Consider the following 14,294-nt stretch of genomic DNA (forward strand, 5'->3'; position numbering starts at 1 on the left):
ATTGAGTGGGATCCGCGATCAGTCATGATGGAATGGAAGAGCACACTTGATGGGCTGAATGGCCTAATTCTGCTCTAATGGTTTATGGTCTTACGGTCTCATGGACCCACAAGATGAGAGACATCTCAAACCCCGGGTTTGGTGAGACCCTGGTTATATCTACACTGGACATTGGAGATTGGAGAGCAGCTCAGGAGGATTGGAGAGTGGCTCATGTTGTTCCGTTGTTTAAAAAAGGATAGAAAAGTAATCCGGGAAATTATAGGCCAGTAAGTTTAAAGTCGGTAGTAGGCAAGTTATTGGAGGGAGTACTAAGAGACAGAATCTACAAGCATTTGGATAGACAGGGACTTATTAGGGAGCGTCAACATGGCTTTGTGCTTGGTAGGTCATGTTTGACCAATCTATTGGAGTTTTTTGAGGAGGTTACCAGGAAAGTGGATGAAGGGAAGGCAGTGGATATTGTCTACATGGACTTCAGTAAGGCCTTTGACAAGGTCCCGCATGCGAGGTTAGTTAGGAAAATTCAGTCGCTAGGTATACATGGAGAGGTGGTAAATTGAATTAGACATTAGCTCAATGGAAGAAGCCAAAGAGTGGTAGTAGAAAATTGCTTCTCCGAGTGGAGGCCTGTGACTAGTGGTGTGCCACAGGGGTCAGTGCTGGGTCCATTGTTATTTGTCATCTATATCAATGATCTGGATGATAATGTGGTAAATTGGATCAGCAAATTTGCTGATGATACAAAGATTGGAGGTGTAGTAGACAGTGAGGAAGGTTTTCAGAGCCTGCAGAGGGACTTGGACCAGCTGGAAAAATGGGCTGAAAAATGGCAGATGGAGTTTAATACAGACAAGTGTGAGATATTGCACGTTGGACTGACAAACCAACGTAGAACATACAGGGTTAATGGTAAGGCACTGAGGAATGCAGTAGAACAGAGGGATCTTGGAATACAGGTACAAAATTCCTTAAAAGTGGCGTCACAATAGATAGGGTCGCAAAGAGAGCTTTTGGTACATTGGCCTTTATTAATCAAAGTATTGAGTATAAGAGCTGGAATGTTATGATGAGGTTGCATAAGGCATTGGTGAGGCCGAATCTGGAGTATTGTGTTCAGTTTTGGTCACCAAATTACAGGAAGGATATAAATAAGGTTGAAAGAGTGCAGAGAAGGTTTACAAGGATATTGCCGGGACTTGAGAAACTGAGTTACAGAGAAAGGTTGAGTAGGTTAGGACCTTATTCCCTGGAGCGTAGAAGAATGAGGGGAGATTTGATAGAGGTATATAAAAATAAGATGGGTATAGATAGAGTGAATGAAAGCAGGCTTTTTCCACTGAGGCAAGGGGAGAAAAAAAACAGAGGACATGGGTTAAGGGTGAGGGGGGGAAAGTTTAAAGGGAACATTAGGGGGAGCTTCTTCACACAGAGAGTGGTGGGAGTATGGAATGAGCTGCCAGACGAGGTGGTAAATGCGGGTTCTTTTTTAACATTTAAGAATAAATTGGACAGATACATGGATGGGAGGTGTATGGAGGGATATGGTCCGTGTGCAGGTCAGTGGGACTAGGCAGAAAATGGTTCGGCACAGCCAAGAAGGGCCAAAAGGCCTGTTTCTGTGCTGTAGTTTCTATGGTTTCTATGGTTTGACATAAAGAGTCTGACTTGAGTGGTTTTCTCATAGCTGAGTCCAGTGGCTGTCAGCGAGGGGCTAACGATCCGCGTCTGTGGAGACGCCCAGGAAATAACGGTTTCAGTAGTATTAGTAATAGTGGACGTAGTAATAGCAGTAAATGAATAATAGTAATGGAATTGGTAGTAGTAATAATAATGGGATAATTAATAATAGTAGTAGAAGTATTAGTAGTAGTAGTATTCGTGGTAATAATAGTCGTAAGGGTAGCAGTAGTAGTTGCAGTAGTAATAATAGTAGTAGTATTAGTAGTAGAAGTAAGAGTATTACTAGTAGACGTAGTAGTAGCAGTAGTAATAGAAGTAGTATTAGAAAGTAGTGGTCATAATAGTAGTAGTAGTAGTACGATGAATCGAGTCGCGAATGACTCTCCTAAAGGGCTCATTGCTGGTTCCTCACCTGGCTGGAGATACTGATTCGGAATGCACACATTCTGATGTTAGGGTGGATTCCCTATTGAAGAACGCTTTGCGTGACTTTGTTTAACGTGAGGAGTCTGATACACCGACAACCACCACACTGCCCTTGACAGATCGGCCTCGGGGTCCGCTGGCAAGTGTTGCAAGATGACTGGGAACCCTTCACTCCTGCAGCCTTCCTCCACCCTCGCTGCCGATCCACCTGCTCTTGGCTTGATCGCTCGCTGTCTGGAACCTCTTCATTAGGTAACACGACTGGGAGTTAAGTGCTAGATGGCTAAATCCATACGGCAGTGCCCCCTGAATACAGGAACTCGCAGACCACTGCACCACGACAAGGTGATGCTCCTCCGGGAAGTCTCGGTAAGGCATGACTTTCGCTTTGATGATCACCTTTCGTCAGTTTCCTCGGAGCGCCTCTTTCTTACAGTCAATCAAATGCAGTCTTGACGTTAACATAGAAACATAGAAACCCTACAGCACAAAGCTGTGTCGAACATGTCCTGACCTTAGAACTACCTAGGCTTACCCATAGCCCTCTAGTTTTCTAAGCTCCATGTATCCATCCAGGAGTCTCTTAAAAGACCCCATTGTATCCGCCTCCTCCACCGTCGCCCCGGCTGCCCATTCCACGCACTCACCACTCTCTGCGCAAAAAACTTACACCCTGACATCTCCTCTGTACCTACTTCCAAGCACCTTAAAACTATGCCCTCTCGTGCTAGCCACTTCAGCTCTGGAAAAAAAAGCCTCTGACTATCCACACAATCAATCCTCTCATTATCTTGTACGCCTCTATCAGGTCACCTCTCATCCTCCGTCGCTCCAGGGAGAAAAGGCCGAGTTCACGCCACCTGTTTTCGTAAGGCATGCTCCCCAATCCAGGCAACATCCTTGTATATCTCCTCTGCACCCTTTCTGCAGCTTCTACATCCATCCTGTAGTGAGGCGACCAGAACTGAGCACAGTACTCCAAGTGGGGTCTGACCAGTGTCCTATATAGCTGCAACATTACCTCTCAGCTCTTAAACTCAATCCCACGATCGATGAAGTCTAATGCACCGTATGCTTTCTTAACCACAGAGTCAACCTGCACAGCAGCTTTGAGTGTTCTGTGGACTGGAACCCCAAGATCCCTCTGATCCTCCACAGTGCCAAGAGTCTTACCATTAATGCTATATTCTGCCATCAAATTTGACCTACCAAAATGAATTACCTCACACTTATCTGGGTTGAACTCCATCTGCCACTTAAGGAGTTACGCTCAAGCCGCTTCTGGTATTCAACAGTTTTAGTCATGAAAATAAAACTCCTTCGTTTCACTTTAAAGCGGAGGGAGACGAGATTTTGTGAATCTACACTCAGTGGCTACTTTATTAGGTACACCTCTAAACCTGCTGCTTTTTGTAAGCATCTAAGCAACAAAAGTATCGAGACATGGTGAACAGGTTCGATTGCTATTTGGATATGACAGCAGAGTGGGGAAGAAATGCGATCTAAGTGACTTTGACTTTGTAATGGATGTTGGTGTCAGATAGGGTGCTTTCAATATTTTAGAAAATTCTGATCTCCTGGGATATTCACGCACAGCAGGCCCCAGCGTTTACAGACAATGGTGCGAAAAACAAGACACGTCCAGCGACAGTGACAAGGAACAGACACTCTGTTGATGCCTAAATAAAATGGCCATCAAGTGTATATCGAAATGACAATATCAAGGGAATGAGAGCCTCTTATAGAAGTGTGGCAAAAGTAACGTAGTCAGCAAAGTTGTGTCCGTTCCCGGCTTTTCCCTGGATGCTGTAACAGCAAAACAAACTGTAAATCGCTGGTACTGTGAAAGGAAGTGGCAGACTCTGTAAGAAAATGATAACCAGAATGTATGGGGAACCGAGGTAGGAATATTGTAAAATTAGGTAGCGCTGGCCGGCACGGAGCCCCTTATCTGTCCATGATACTGAAACAAACTGGATGTTATCATGTTAAACCTTTCATTCTGTGCCGCCCCAAATAAATCAGCATTTGTCAAAGCTCTCGATAACATTGTATTTTCTCTATGAGCCTTTGGTGGTTTCACCCTTAAAAACCCGAGTGGCCTTTGGACTTGGATTTATTTTCAAACATCAGATTGCAGAATTCTCTGTGTGTTTTCCATCTGGACTGAACCATGACCCGCACCCAGTCAAAGCCAGATGGATGTGGCCTTGAGTTTGTTTCGCTGAGGGCCGAGTATAAACTGTTTCACTGCAATCCTCAGTGGTGTGTGTGTGTGTGTGTGTGTGTGTGTGTGTGAGTGTGTGTGTGTGTGTCTGTGTGTGTGTGTGCGTGTGTGCGTGCGTGTGTGCGTGTGTGTGTGTGTGTGTGTGTGTGTGTGTGTGTGTGCCTCGCTTACTCAGGTAAAAAATACTATGTTCTCACCTCCCACCACAGTGATTTGATATACCTCTGTAAAGTCGCCCTCAGCCTCTTGCAGTCCAGAGAAGAAAAGTTGCAGCCTTTCGAGACCCTTCTCGAAATCCCCCAGCCTGAGTAAAATCCTCGTGAATCTTTTCTGCGTCGTCTCGAACTGAATAGAATGGTAACCAGAACCGCATACAATATTGCAATGAGCTTTTCACCAACGACGTGTCCTTCTCTAACCCGACCTCACAACTCCGGCATTCAATGCGGGCGCAGCACCAGCTCCGCCACCCTCTGCAGTTGTGTTGCCTCTTTTCGGAGAAGTATTTACCTTTACACCCTGTTCTATTATACTCTGAAAAACGCAACCTTTACTGTGTAAATCCTGCGCTGGTTTAACTAACCAAATTGCAAAACTTCACATTCGTCCGAACAGGCCCACTTTCCTGATTCATTTAGATCCCGTTGTGAACTTGGACAAACTTGTAGCCTAGCAAATCTTAGAGTCCATGATTCTAACTCGTACAGCGCCAACACTGAACGTCATATAAACAGAGATTCGGCGGCATGGGGACATAGCAGTTACCGCGCTACCTCACAATAACCTAGGATAAATCCTGGATTAGGATGTTATCTGTCTGAAATTTTCACGTTCCCGCTGTGACTGCCCGAGTTTCCCTGGAATGCGCCAGTTTCCGTCCAAATTGCAAAGGGACGCTGCCTATTAGATGAATTGCTTACTGTAAACTCTGCATAGTATTTATAATTGGTGGGAATGCCGGGGGTGCGTGGAAATGTCAGACATGTGTAAGAGTCGAATCATAAGCAAGAGAAAATCTGCAGATACTGGAAATCAAAGTAATACAGAAAATACTGGAGGAACTCAGCGAGACAGGCGGCAATTATGGAAAAGAGTAAATAGTCGACGCTTCGGGTCCAGACACCTCTGCCTGACTAGAATAAAGAGCTCAGACGTCAGTGTAAAAAGGTCGGCGGGGGGGGGGGGCGGTGAGCAGAAGTCCAAGATAGTGGATAAGTGAATCTGTGAGTTAGGGTGGTGGTGAAGTGAAGAGCGGGGAAGTCGATTGGTGAAAGAAATACTGTTGTGAGGAATGTCACTCCGCTCTTTAAGAAAGGAGAGAGGCAGTAGAAAAGAAATTATAGGCCACTTAGCCTGACCTCAGTAGTTGAGAATATGTTGGAGTTATTTTTAAGCATGAGGCTATGGAGTACTTGGTGACAGAGGACAAAATCAGCGTGGTGTCCTTAAGGGAAACCAGACCTGACGAACTTGATGGAATTCTTTGAGGAGATTACGAGTAGGATAGATTAAGAGGATGCAGTGGATGTTGTATATTTGGACTTTCAGAAAGCCTTTATCAAGGTGCCACACATGAGGCTGCTCACCAAGTTAAGAGTCCATGGTATTACAGGCAAACTACTGGCCTAGTTAGAACATTGGCTGGTTGGTAAGAAGCAGTGAGTGGAAACTGAAGGATCCTTTTCTGGTTGGCTGCCAATGACTAGTGGTGTCCCGCAGCAGTCGGAATCGCTTCTTTTTATGCTCCATACCAATGACTTTGATGAAGGAATGAATGGCTTTGTTGCCAAGTTTGCAGATGATACAAAGGCTAATTGAGGGGCAGGTAGTGTTGAGGAAAGAGATAGTCAGCAAAGGACCTGGATTAGGTTAATGGGCAAAATAATGGCAAATGAAATACAGTGCTGGAAAATGCATGAACCTGCGCTTTTGGAGTAGAAATCAATGGACGGACTATTTTTTAAACAGGGAGAATATCGAAAAATCTGAGATCAAAGGAACTTGGGAGAACAACCTAAAGGCTAACTTCCAGGTAGAGTCGGTGGCGAGGTAGGCAAATGCAAAGTTAGGCAACACACATAAAAGTTGCTGGTGAACGCAGCAGGCCAGGCAGCATCTCTAGGAAGAGGTACAGTCGACATTTCGGGTCGAGACCCTCCGTTGCTGCGTTCACCGGCAACTCTTATGTGTGTTGCTTGCATTTCCAGCGTTTGCAGATTTCTTCGTGAAATGCAATGCCAACATTCGTTTCAAGGGTTCTAGAATACTAGAGCAAGGATGTGATGCTGAGGCTTTATAAGACACTGGTGAGACCTCACCTTGAGTATCATGAACAGTTTTAGGCTCTTTATCTAAGAAAAGATGTGCTGGCATTGGAGAGGGCTCAGAGGAGGTTCACAAGCATGATTCCAGGAATGAAAGGATTATCATACGAGCAACGTTTGATGGCTCTGGGTCTGTACTCGCTGGTATTCAGAAGGATGAGGGGGGATCTCATTCAAATGTTGAAAAGCCTAGACAGAGTGAATGTGAAAAGGATGTTCCCCATGGTGGGGGAGTCCAGAACAAGAGGGCACAGCCTCTACTCTGAGGGGCCTCCTTTTAAAACAGAAATGCATAGAAAACCCTTCAGCCAGAGGGTCGTAAGTTTGTGGAATTTGTTACCACAGGCAGCCGGGTCATTGATGTATTTAAGGCGGAGACTAAAGGCTCTTAATTAGCCAAGGCATCAAAGTTTGCAGGGAGAAGGCTAGGAGTGGGGCTGAAGAGAGGAAGAAAGAATCAGCCATGATTGAATGGCGGAGCAGACTCGATGAGCCAAATGGCTTAATTCTGCTGCCATGTCTTATGGTCTTATAAATTGCTGTAGAAGGGGAAATGTGATAGGAGAGGAGCATTGGTGAAAAAGAAGGAGGAGGAGCACCAGAGGGAAGTGATGGGCAGGTAGAGGGATAAGGTGAGGGGGCGGGGGCAATTACCGGAATTTGGAGAAATCGATGTGTATGTCATCAGGCTGCAGGCTATCCAGATGGATTATAAGATGTTGCTCCTCCAATGTGAGAGTGGACTCGTCACGGCAGTGGGTTGGCTACCGGGAGATCCCGCTTTTTCTGCCGGAAGGAGCGTAGGTGCCCTTCCAGCGGCCTCGCAATCTATGGCGTGGCACCGATATACAGGAGGCCACACTGGGAGCACTCGATACAGTAAATGACCCCAAAAGACTCACGCGTGGTGTCGCCTCAGCTGGACGCACTGTTTAGGACCTTCAATAGTAGTGAGGGTGGAGGTGTAGGGGCAGGTATGGCATTTGTTCCGTTTGCAAGGATAAGTGTCATGTGTAAGTGAACAGTTTACAAGGAAGTAAGTTCGGACAGGGTTCTGCTGGGATTACACCAAGAGATGCTGCAGATTCAATGGGCTGAATAGACATTTTCAATCATCAGAGTCATTCTAAACAATCAGAAAATGTTACCAACGCTTTTACTTTCTCAGGAGGCTGAAGCGAGCTGGACTATGCACATCTATACTCACGTCCTTGAAGAGAACATCCTAACAAGCTACATCACGGCTAGATAGGGAAACTGCTCTGCGGCGGGCAGGAAGCCCCACGAGGGGTAGTCAATACTGTCCAACGCATCACCGTCAGCACCCTACCCGCCACTAAGAATATACCGTACCTTCAGAAAGATGCACGAAAAGTACCGGTAACATAATGAAGGATCGCCCCCTCTCTGCTGAGGGACCGTTTGTCCCTCTCCTATCTGGAAGGAGGTTACGTCACGCCAGGACCACCAGACACAAAAACAGGTACTTTCTCCAAGCGGTAAGACTGATTAACACTTCCACCACTAACCCACCCTTCTACACCCCCAATCACCACTACTTTATCATTTCCTGTCAGTCATCTTATGTATATACACTCCTATGCCCAGCGTCACCCTATGGACATACAATCCATCCATGTGTAAAAGACACCTTATACATTGATAAAGTTTTATTGCATTATTATTATTGTTGTTATTGTGCTCTTTATCGTATTCATTTGTTTAGAGATACAGCGCGGAAAAGGCCCTTTCGGTACCTCGAGCTGCGCCGCACAGTAACTCCCGGCAATTCTCGATTTAACCCTAACCTAATCATGGGATTATTTACAATGATCAATTAACTCACTAACCAGTAAAATTGGACTGTGGGGAGAAACCGGAGCACCCGAAAAAAAATCCCATGCATTCCACGGTGAGGATGTATAGACTCCCTACCAAGGACTCCGGGACTCCGAAATCCGATGCTCCGAACTTTATACCGTCGTATTAACAGCTGTGCTACCAGGTCGCCAAAATTCATCGAAATTTCGAGCTGTATTAGGTTTGGAGTAACAATTATTTCTTTCCACTTTACACTCGTGTGCTGAAAATGACATTAAACACATACTGCTAGATGAAATCGGCAGGTCAGGCAGCATTTATGGTAATGACGTTTCGGGCAGAGACGCTTCTTCAGGACTCATGGTTAAATAATATTGAGTGTCCTGAATGCAAGTGTTGAATACCTTTTATTAGGGGCACGAGCAGCGAAAGTTGGTGTCAGCTGTATTTATAAATTCATTACCCTTTTACTCTGATCGGTTGAACCCGAGTTCATATGCAAAGGACGCAAAGGACATACTCAGGGATATAGTCCGCAGCGAAACAAGAACGAACAGCTTGTCCTATACGTATCACTTACACCACAGATACAGGGCAGGCTCTATCACCCCAAGTTCATAAGCAAACAAATTCTGCTCATCTTTCATTGGACGTTCAACCTTCAGCCAGCATTGCCAATAACCTGTTTGCGTCAGTACATTCTTTGTATTTTTTTCTTAACGAAGCGGCTATTTTTCTTTCAAACCGCACCACTTGCGAAAACTGCAGTGAAATACTACTGAGTGACAGCATACTTTGCACTGAGTCCATGTATTGAAAATATTAACTTCGAGCCCTAGAGCCATGCAATCCTCAACTTCGCCACGTTATCTGGAGGATCACATCGAGTCGAGGGATAAGCCGGAATGTAGTTTGCGACACAGGGTAGCTATTCGGCAAAAGGTTAAATTTAAATGTTTATACGGCAACAGTTCATCTCACTGTAGAGTAAATTCAGCCCTTCGTGTCTATTCCTCCTCTACACCAGCTCATGGCGGCTTTTTGCCTCAACCCCAACTTCCCTTGGTCCCTCTCAACAGTAAAGAAAACTCCACCATCAACATACCGACTACACAGAAACACAGACTGGCAAACATCAAATGTGCAAAAGAAGACAATCTGTGCAAATAGAAATATAATAATAATAATAATAATGCTGCACAGTAGAATCCATGTAAGTCTTCAAAAAAAACTAGGCAATGATAGAGAGCTAGCTGATTATAAGGCTAGCAGCAAGGAGTATAAGAATGAAATTAGAAAAACCAAAAGGGGCCATGAGAAGGCCTTGGCGAGCAGGATAAAGGAAAACCCCAAAGTATTCCACAAGTATGTGAAGAGCAAGAGGATAAGATGTGTGAAAATAGGACCAATCAAGTGTGACAGTGGAAAAGTGTGTATGGAACCGGAGGAGATAGCAGAGGTAATTAATGGGTTACTTTGCTTCAGTATTCACGATGGAAAAGGATCTTGGTGATTGTAGGGATGACACAGCGGACTGAAAAGCTTGAGCATATAGATATTAAGGAAGAGGATGGGCTGGAGCTTTTGGAAAGCATCAAGTTGGATAAGTTACCGGGACCAGACGAGGTGTACCCCAGGCTACTTTAGGAGGGGAGGGAGGAGATTCCTGAGCCTCTGGTGATTATCTTTGCATCATCATTGGGGATAGGAGAGGTTCCGGAGGATTGGTGGTTTAGAAACATAGAAACATAGAAAATAGGTGCAGGAGTAGGCCATTCGGCCCTTCGAGCCTGCACCGCCATTTATTATGATCATGGCTGATCATCCAACTCAGAACCCCGTCCCAGCCTTCCCTCCATACCCCCTGACCCCCGTAGCCACAAGGGCCATATCTAACTCCCTCTTAAATATAGCCAATGAACTGGCCTCAACTGTTTCCTGTGGCAGAGAATTCCACAGATTCACCACTCTCTGTGTGAAGAAGTTTTTCCTAATCTCGGTCCTAAAAGGCTTCCCCTCTATCCTCAAACTGTGGCCCCTCGTTCTGGACTTCCCCAACATCGGGAACAATCTTCCTGCATCTAGCCTGTCCAATCCCTTTAGGATCTTATATGTTTCAATCAGATCCCCCCTCAATCTTCTAAATTCGAACGAGTACAAGCCCAGTTCATCCAGTCTTTCTTCATATGAAAGTCCTGCCATCCCAGGAATCAATCTGGTGAACCTTCTTTGTACTCCCTCTATGGCAAGGATGTCTTTCCTCAGATTAGGGGACCAAAACTGCACACAATACTCCAGGTGTGGTCTCACCAAGGCCTTGTACAACTGCAGTAGTACCTCCCTGCTCCTGTACTCGAATCCTCTCGCTATAAATGTCAGCATACCATTCACCTTTTTCACCGCCTGCTGTACCTGCATGCCCACTTTCAATGACTGGTGCATAATGACACCCAAGTCTCGTTGCACCTCCCCTTTTCCTAATCGGCCACCATTCAGATAATAATCTGTTTTCCTATTTTTAGCCACCAAAGTGGATAACTTCACATTTATCCACATTAAATTGCATCTGCCATAAATTTGCCCACTCACCCAACCTATCCAAGTCACCCTGCATCCTCTTAGCATCCTCCTCACAGCTAACACTGCCACCCAGCTTCGTGTCATCTGCAAACCTGGAGATGCTGCATTTAATTCCCTCATCCAAGTCATTAATATATATTGTAAACAACTGGGGTCCCAGCACTGAGCCTTGCGGTACCCCACTAGTCACCGCCTGCCATTCTGAAAAGGTCCCGTTTATTCCCACTCTTTGCTTCCCGTCTGCTAACTAATTCTCCACCCACACCAATACATTACCCCCAATACCGTGTGCTTTAAGTTTGCACACTAATCTCCTGTGTGGGACCTTGTCAAAAGCCTTTTGAAAATCCAAATATACCACATCCACTGGTTCTCCCCTATCCACTCTACTAGTTACATCCTCAAAAAATTCTATGAGATTCGTCAGACATGATTTTCCTTTCACAAATCCATGCTGACTTTGTCTGATCATTTCACTGCTTTCCAAATGTGCTGTTATCACATCCTTGATAACTGACTCCAGCAGTTTCCCCACCACCGACGTTAGGCTAACCGGTCTATAATTCCCCGGTTTCTCTCTCCCTCCTTTTTTAAAAAGTGGAGTTACATTAGCCACCCTCCAATCCTCAGGAACTAGTCCAGAATCTAACGAGTTTTGAAAAATTATCACTAATGCATCCACTATTTCTTGGGCTACTTCCTTAAGCACTCTAGGATGCAGAAGATCTGGCCCTGGGGATTTATCTGCCTTCAATCCCTTCAATTTACCTAACACCACTTCCCTACTAACATGTATTTCGCTCAGTTCCTCCATCTCACTGGACCCTCTGTCCCCTACTATTTCTGGAAGATTATTTATGTCCTCCTTAGTGAAGACAGAACCAAAGTAATTATTCAATTGGTCTGCCATGTCCTTGCTCCCCATAATCAATTCACCTGTTTCTGTCTGCAGGGGACCTACATTTGTCTTTACCAGTCTTTTCCTTTTTACATATCTAGAAAAGCTTTTACAGTCCGTTTTTATGTTCCCTGCCAGTTTTCTCTCATAATCTTTTTTCCCCTTCCTAATTAAGCCCTTTGTCCTCCTCTGCTGAACTCTGAATTTCTCCCAGTCCTCAGGTGAGCCACTTTCTCTAGCTAATTTGTATGCTTCTTCTTTGGAATTGATACTATTCCTAATTTCTCTTGTCAGCCACGGGTGCACTACCTTCCTTGATTTATTCTTTTGCCAAACTGGGATGAACAATTGTTTGCGGATGTTGTTCTATTATTCAAGAAAGGGAGTGGAGATTGGCCAGGAAATTATAGACCAGTGAGTCTTACTTCAGTGGTTGGTAAGTTGATGGAGAAGATCCTGAGAGGCAGTATTTATGAACATTTGGAGAGGCATAGTATGATTAGCAATAGTCAACATGGCCTTGTGAAAGGCAGGTCGTGCCTTACGAGTCTGATTGAATTTTTTGAGGAAGTGACCAAACACATTGATGACAGTAGAGCAGTAGATGTAGTATATGTGGATTTCAGCAAGGCGTTTGACAAAGTACCCCATGCAAGACTTATTGAGAAAGTAAGGAGGCAGGGGATCCAAGGGGAAATGGCTTGACCACAGAAGGCAAAGAGTGGTTGTAGATGGGTCCTATTCTGCATGGAAGTCGGTCGCCAGTTCCGGATCTGTTCCGGGACCCTTACTCTTCCTGATTTTTATAAAAGACCTGGATGAGGAAGTGGAGGGATGGGTAAGTAAATTTGCTGATGACACAAAAGTTGGAGATGTTGTGGATAGTGTGGTGGGCTGTCAGAGGTTACAATGGGACATTGATAGGAGGTGAAACTGGGCTGAGAAGTGACAGATGGAGTTCAACCCAGATAAGTGTGAGGTGGTTCATTTTGGTAGGTCAAATATGATGACAGAATATAGTATTAATGGTAAGACTCTTGGCAGTGCGGAGCATCAGAGGGAGCTTGGGGTCCAAATCCATAGGACACTCGAAGCTGCTGTGCAGGTTGACTCTGTGGTTAAGAAAGCATACAGTGCATTGGCCTTCATCAATCATGGGAATGAGTTTAATAGCCAAAAGGTAATGTTGCAGCTATATAGGATCCTGGTCAGAGCACACTTGGAGTACTGTGTTCAATTCTGGTTGCCTCACTACAGGAAGGATGTGGAAACCATAGAAAGGGTGCAGAGGAGATTTACAAGGATGTTGCCTGGATTGGGGAGCATGCCTTATGAGAATAGGTTGAGTGAACTCCGTATTTTTACCTTGGAGCGACGGAGGGTGAGAGGTGACCTGATAGAGATGCATAAGATGATGAAAGGTACTGATTGTGTTGATAGTCAGTGGCCTTTTTTCCCAGGGCTGAAATGGCTAGCACGTGAGGGCACAGTTTTAAGGTGCTTGGAAATAGGTACAGAGGAGATGTCAGGGGTAAGATTTTTATACAGAGAGTGGTGAGTGTGTGGAATGGTCTGCCGGTGACGGTGGTGGAGGCGGATGTGATAGGGTCTTTTAAGAGTCTCCTGGACAGGTACATGGAGCTTAGAAAAATAGAGGCCTAAGGTTAAGCCTAGTAATTTCTAAGGCAAGGACATGTTCGGCACAGCTTTGTGGGCCGAAGGGCCTGTATTGTGCTGTAGGTTTTCTATGTTCTATGTTTTCTAAAAGCCAGAATACTAAACACCACCAGAATAGTCCCAAAGTTCCTAGTAATTGGTAAATGAGTGTGCATGGCTATGTCTGTACCTCAGGTTTTACCAGTTTGACATGAGAGAAAATTAATAATAATAATAATAATAATTGGATAGATAGATAGATAGATAGATCGATAGATAGATAGATAGATAGACAGACAGATAGATAGATAGATAGATAGGTAGGTAGATATAACTGAGTACATGTTACAGAGGTCTTGAGTCCATAAGCTGTGGTCTCAATTCCGCGTTGCCGGGAGTGTTCGGCACTTTGATAGCTGGAGAGTAAGAGCCGTTGTTTAACCTGGTGATTGTGACCGAAGGCCCCTGTCCAACTATCTGATGGCAACAGCGAGAAAAGAGCCTTACCCGGATAGTGGGAATCATTCACAATAGATGCTGCTTTCTTGTGCATGCGCTCTTTGTAGGTAAGCTCAATGGTGGGAAGGGTTTTAATGCTCTGGGCTGAGTTCACCATTAATGTTGGCATTTTATTCTTGAGCATTGCTGTTTCCATACCAGGCCGTGAAACAACCTGCAG

This window comes from Mobula hypostoma, chromosome 5, assembly GCF_963921235.1.
Source record: "Mobula hypostoma chromosome 5, sMobHyp1.1, whole genome shotgun sequence".
Lineage (NCBI taxonomy): Eukaryota > Metazoa > Chordata > Chondrichthyes > Myliobatiformes > Myliobatidae > Mobula > Mobula hypostoma.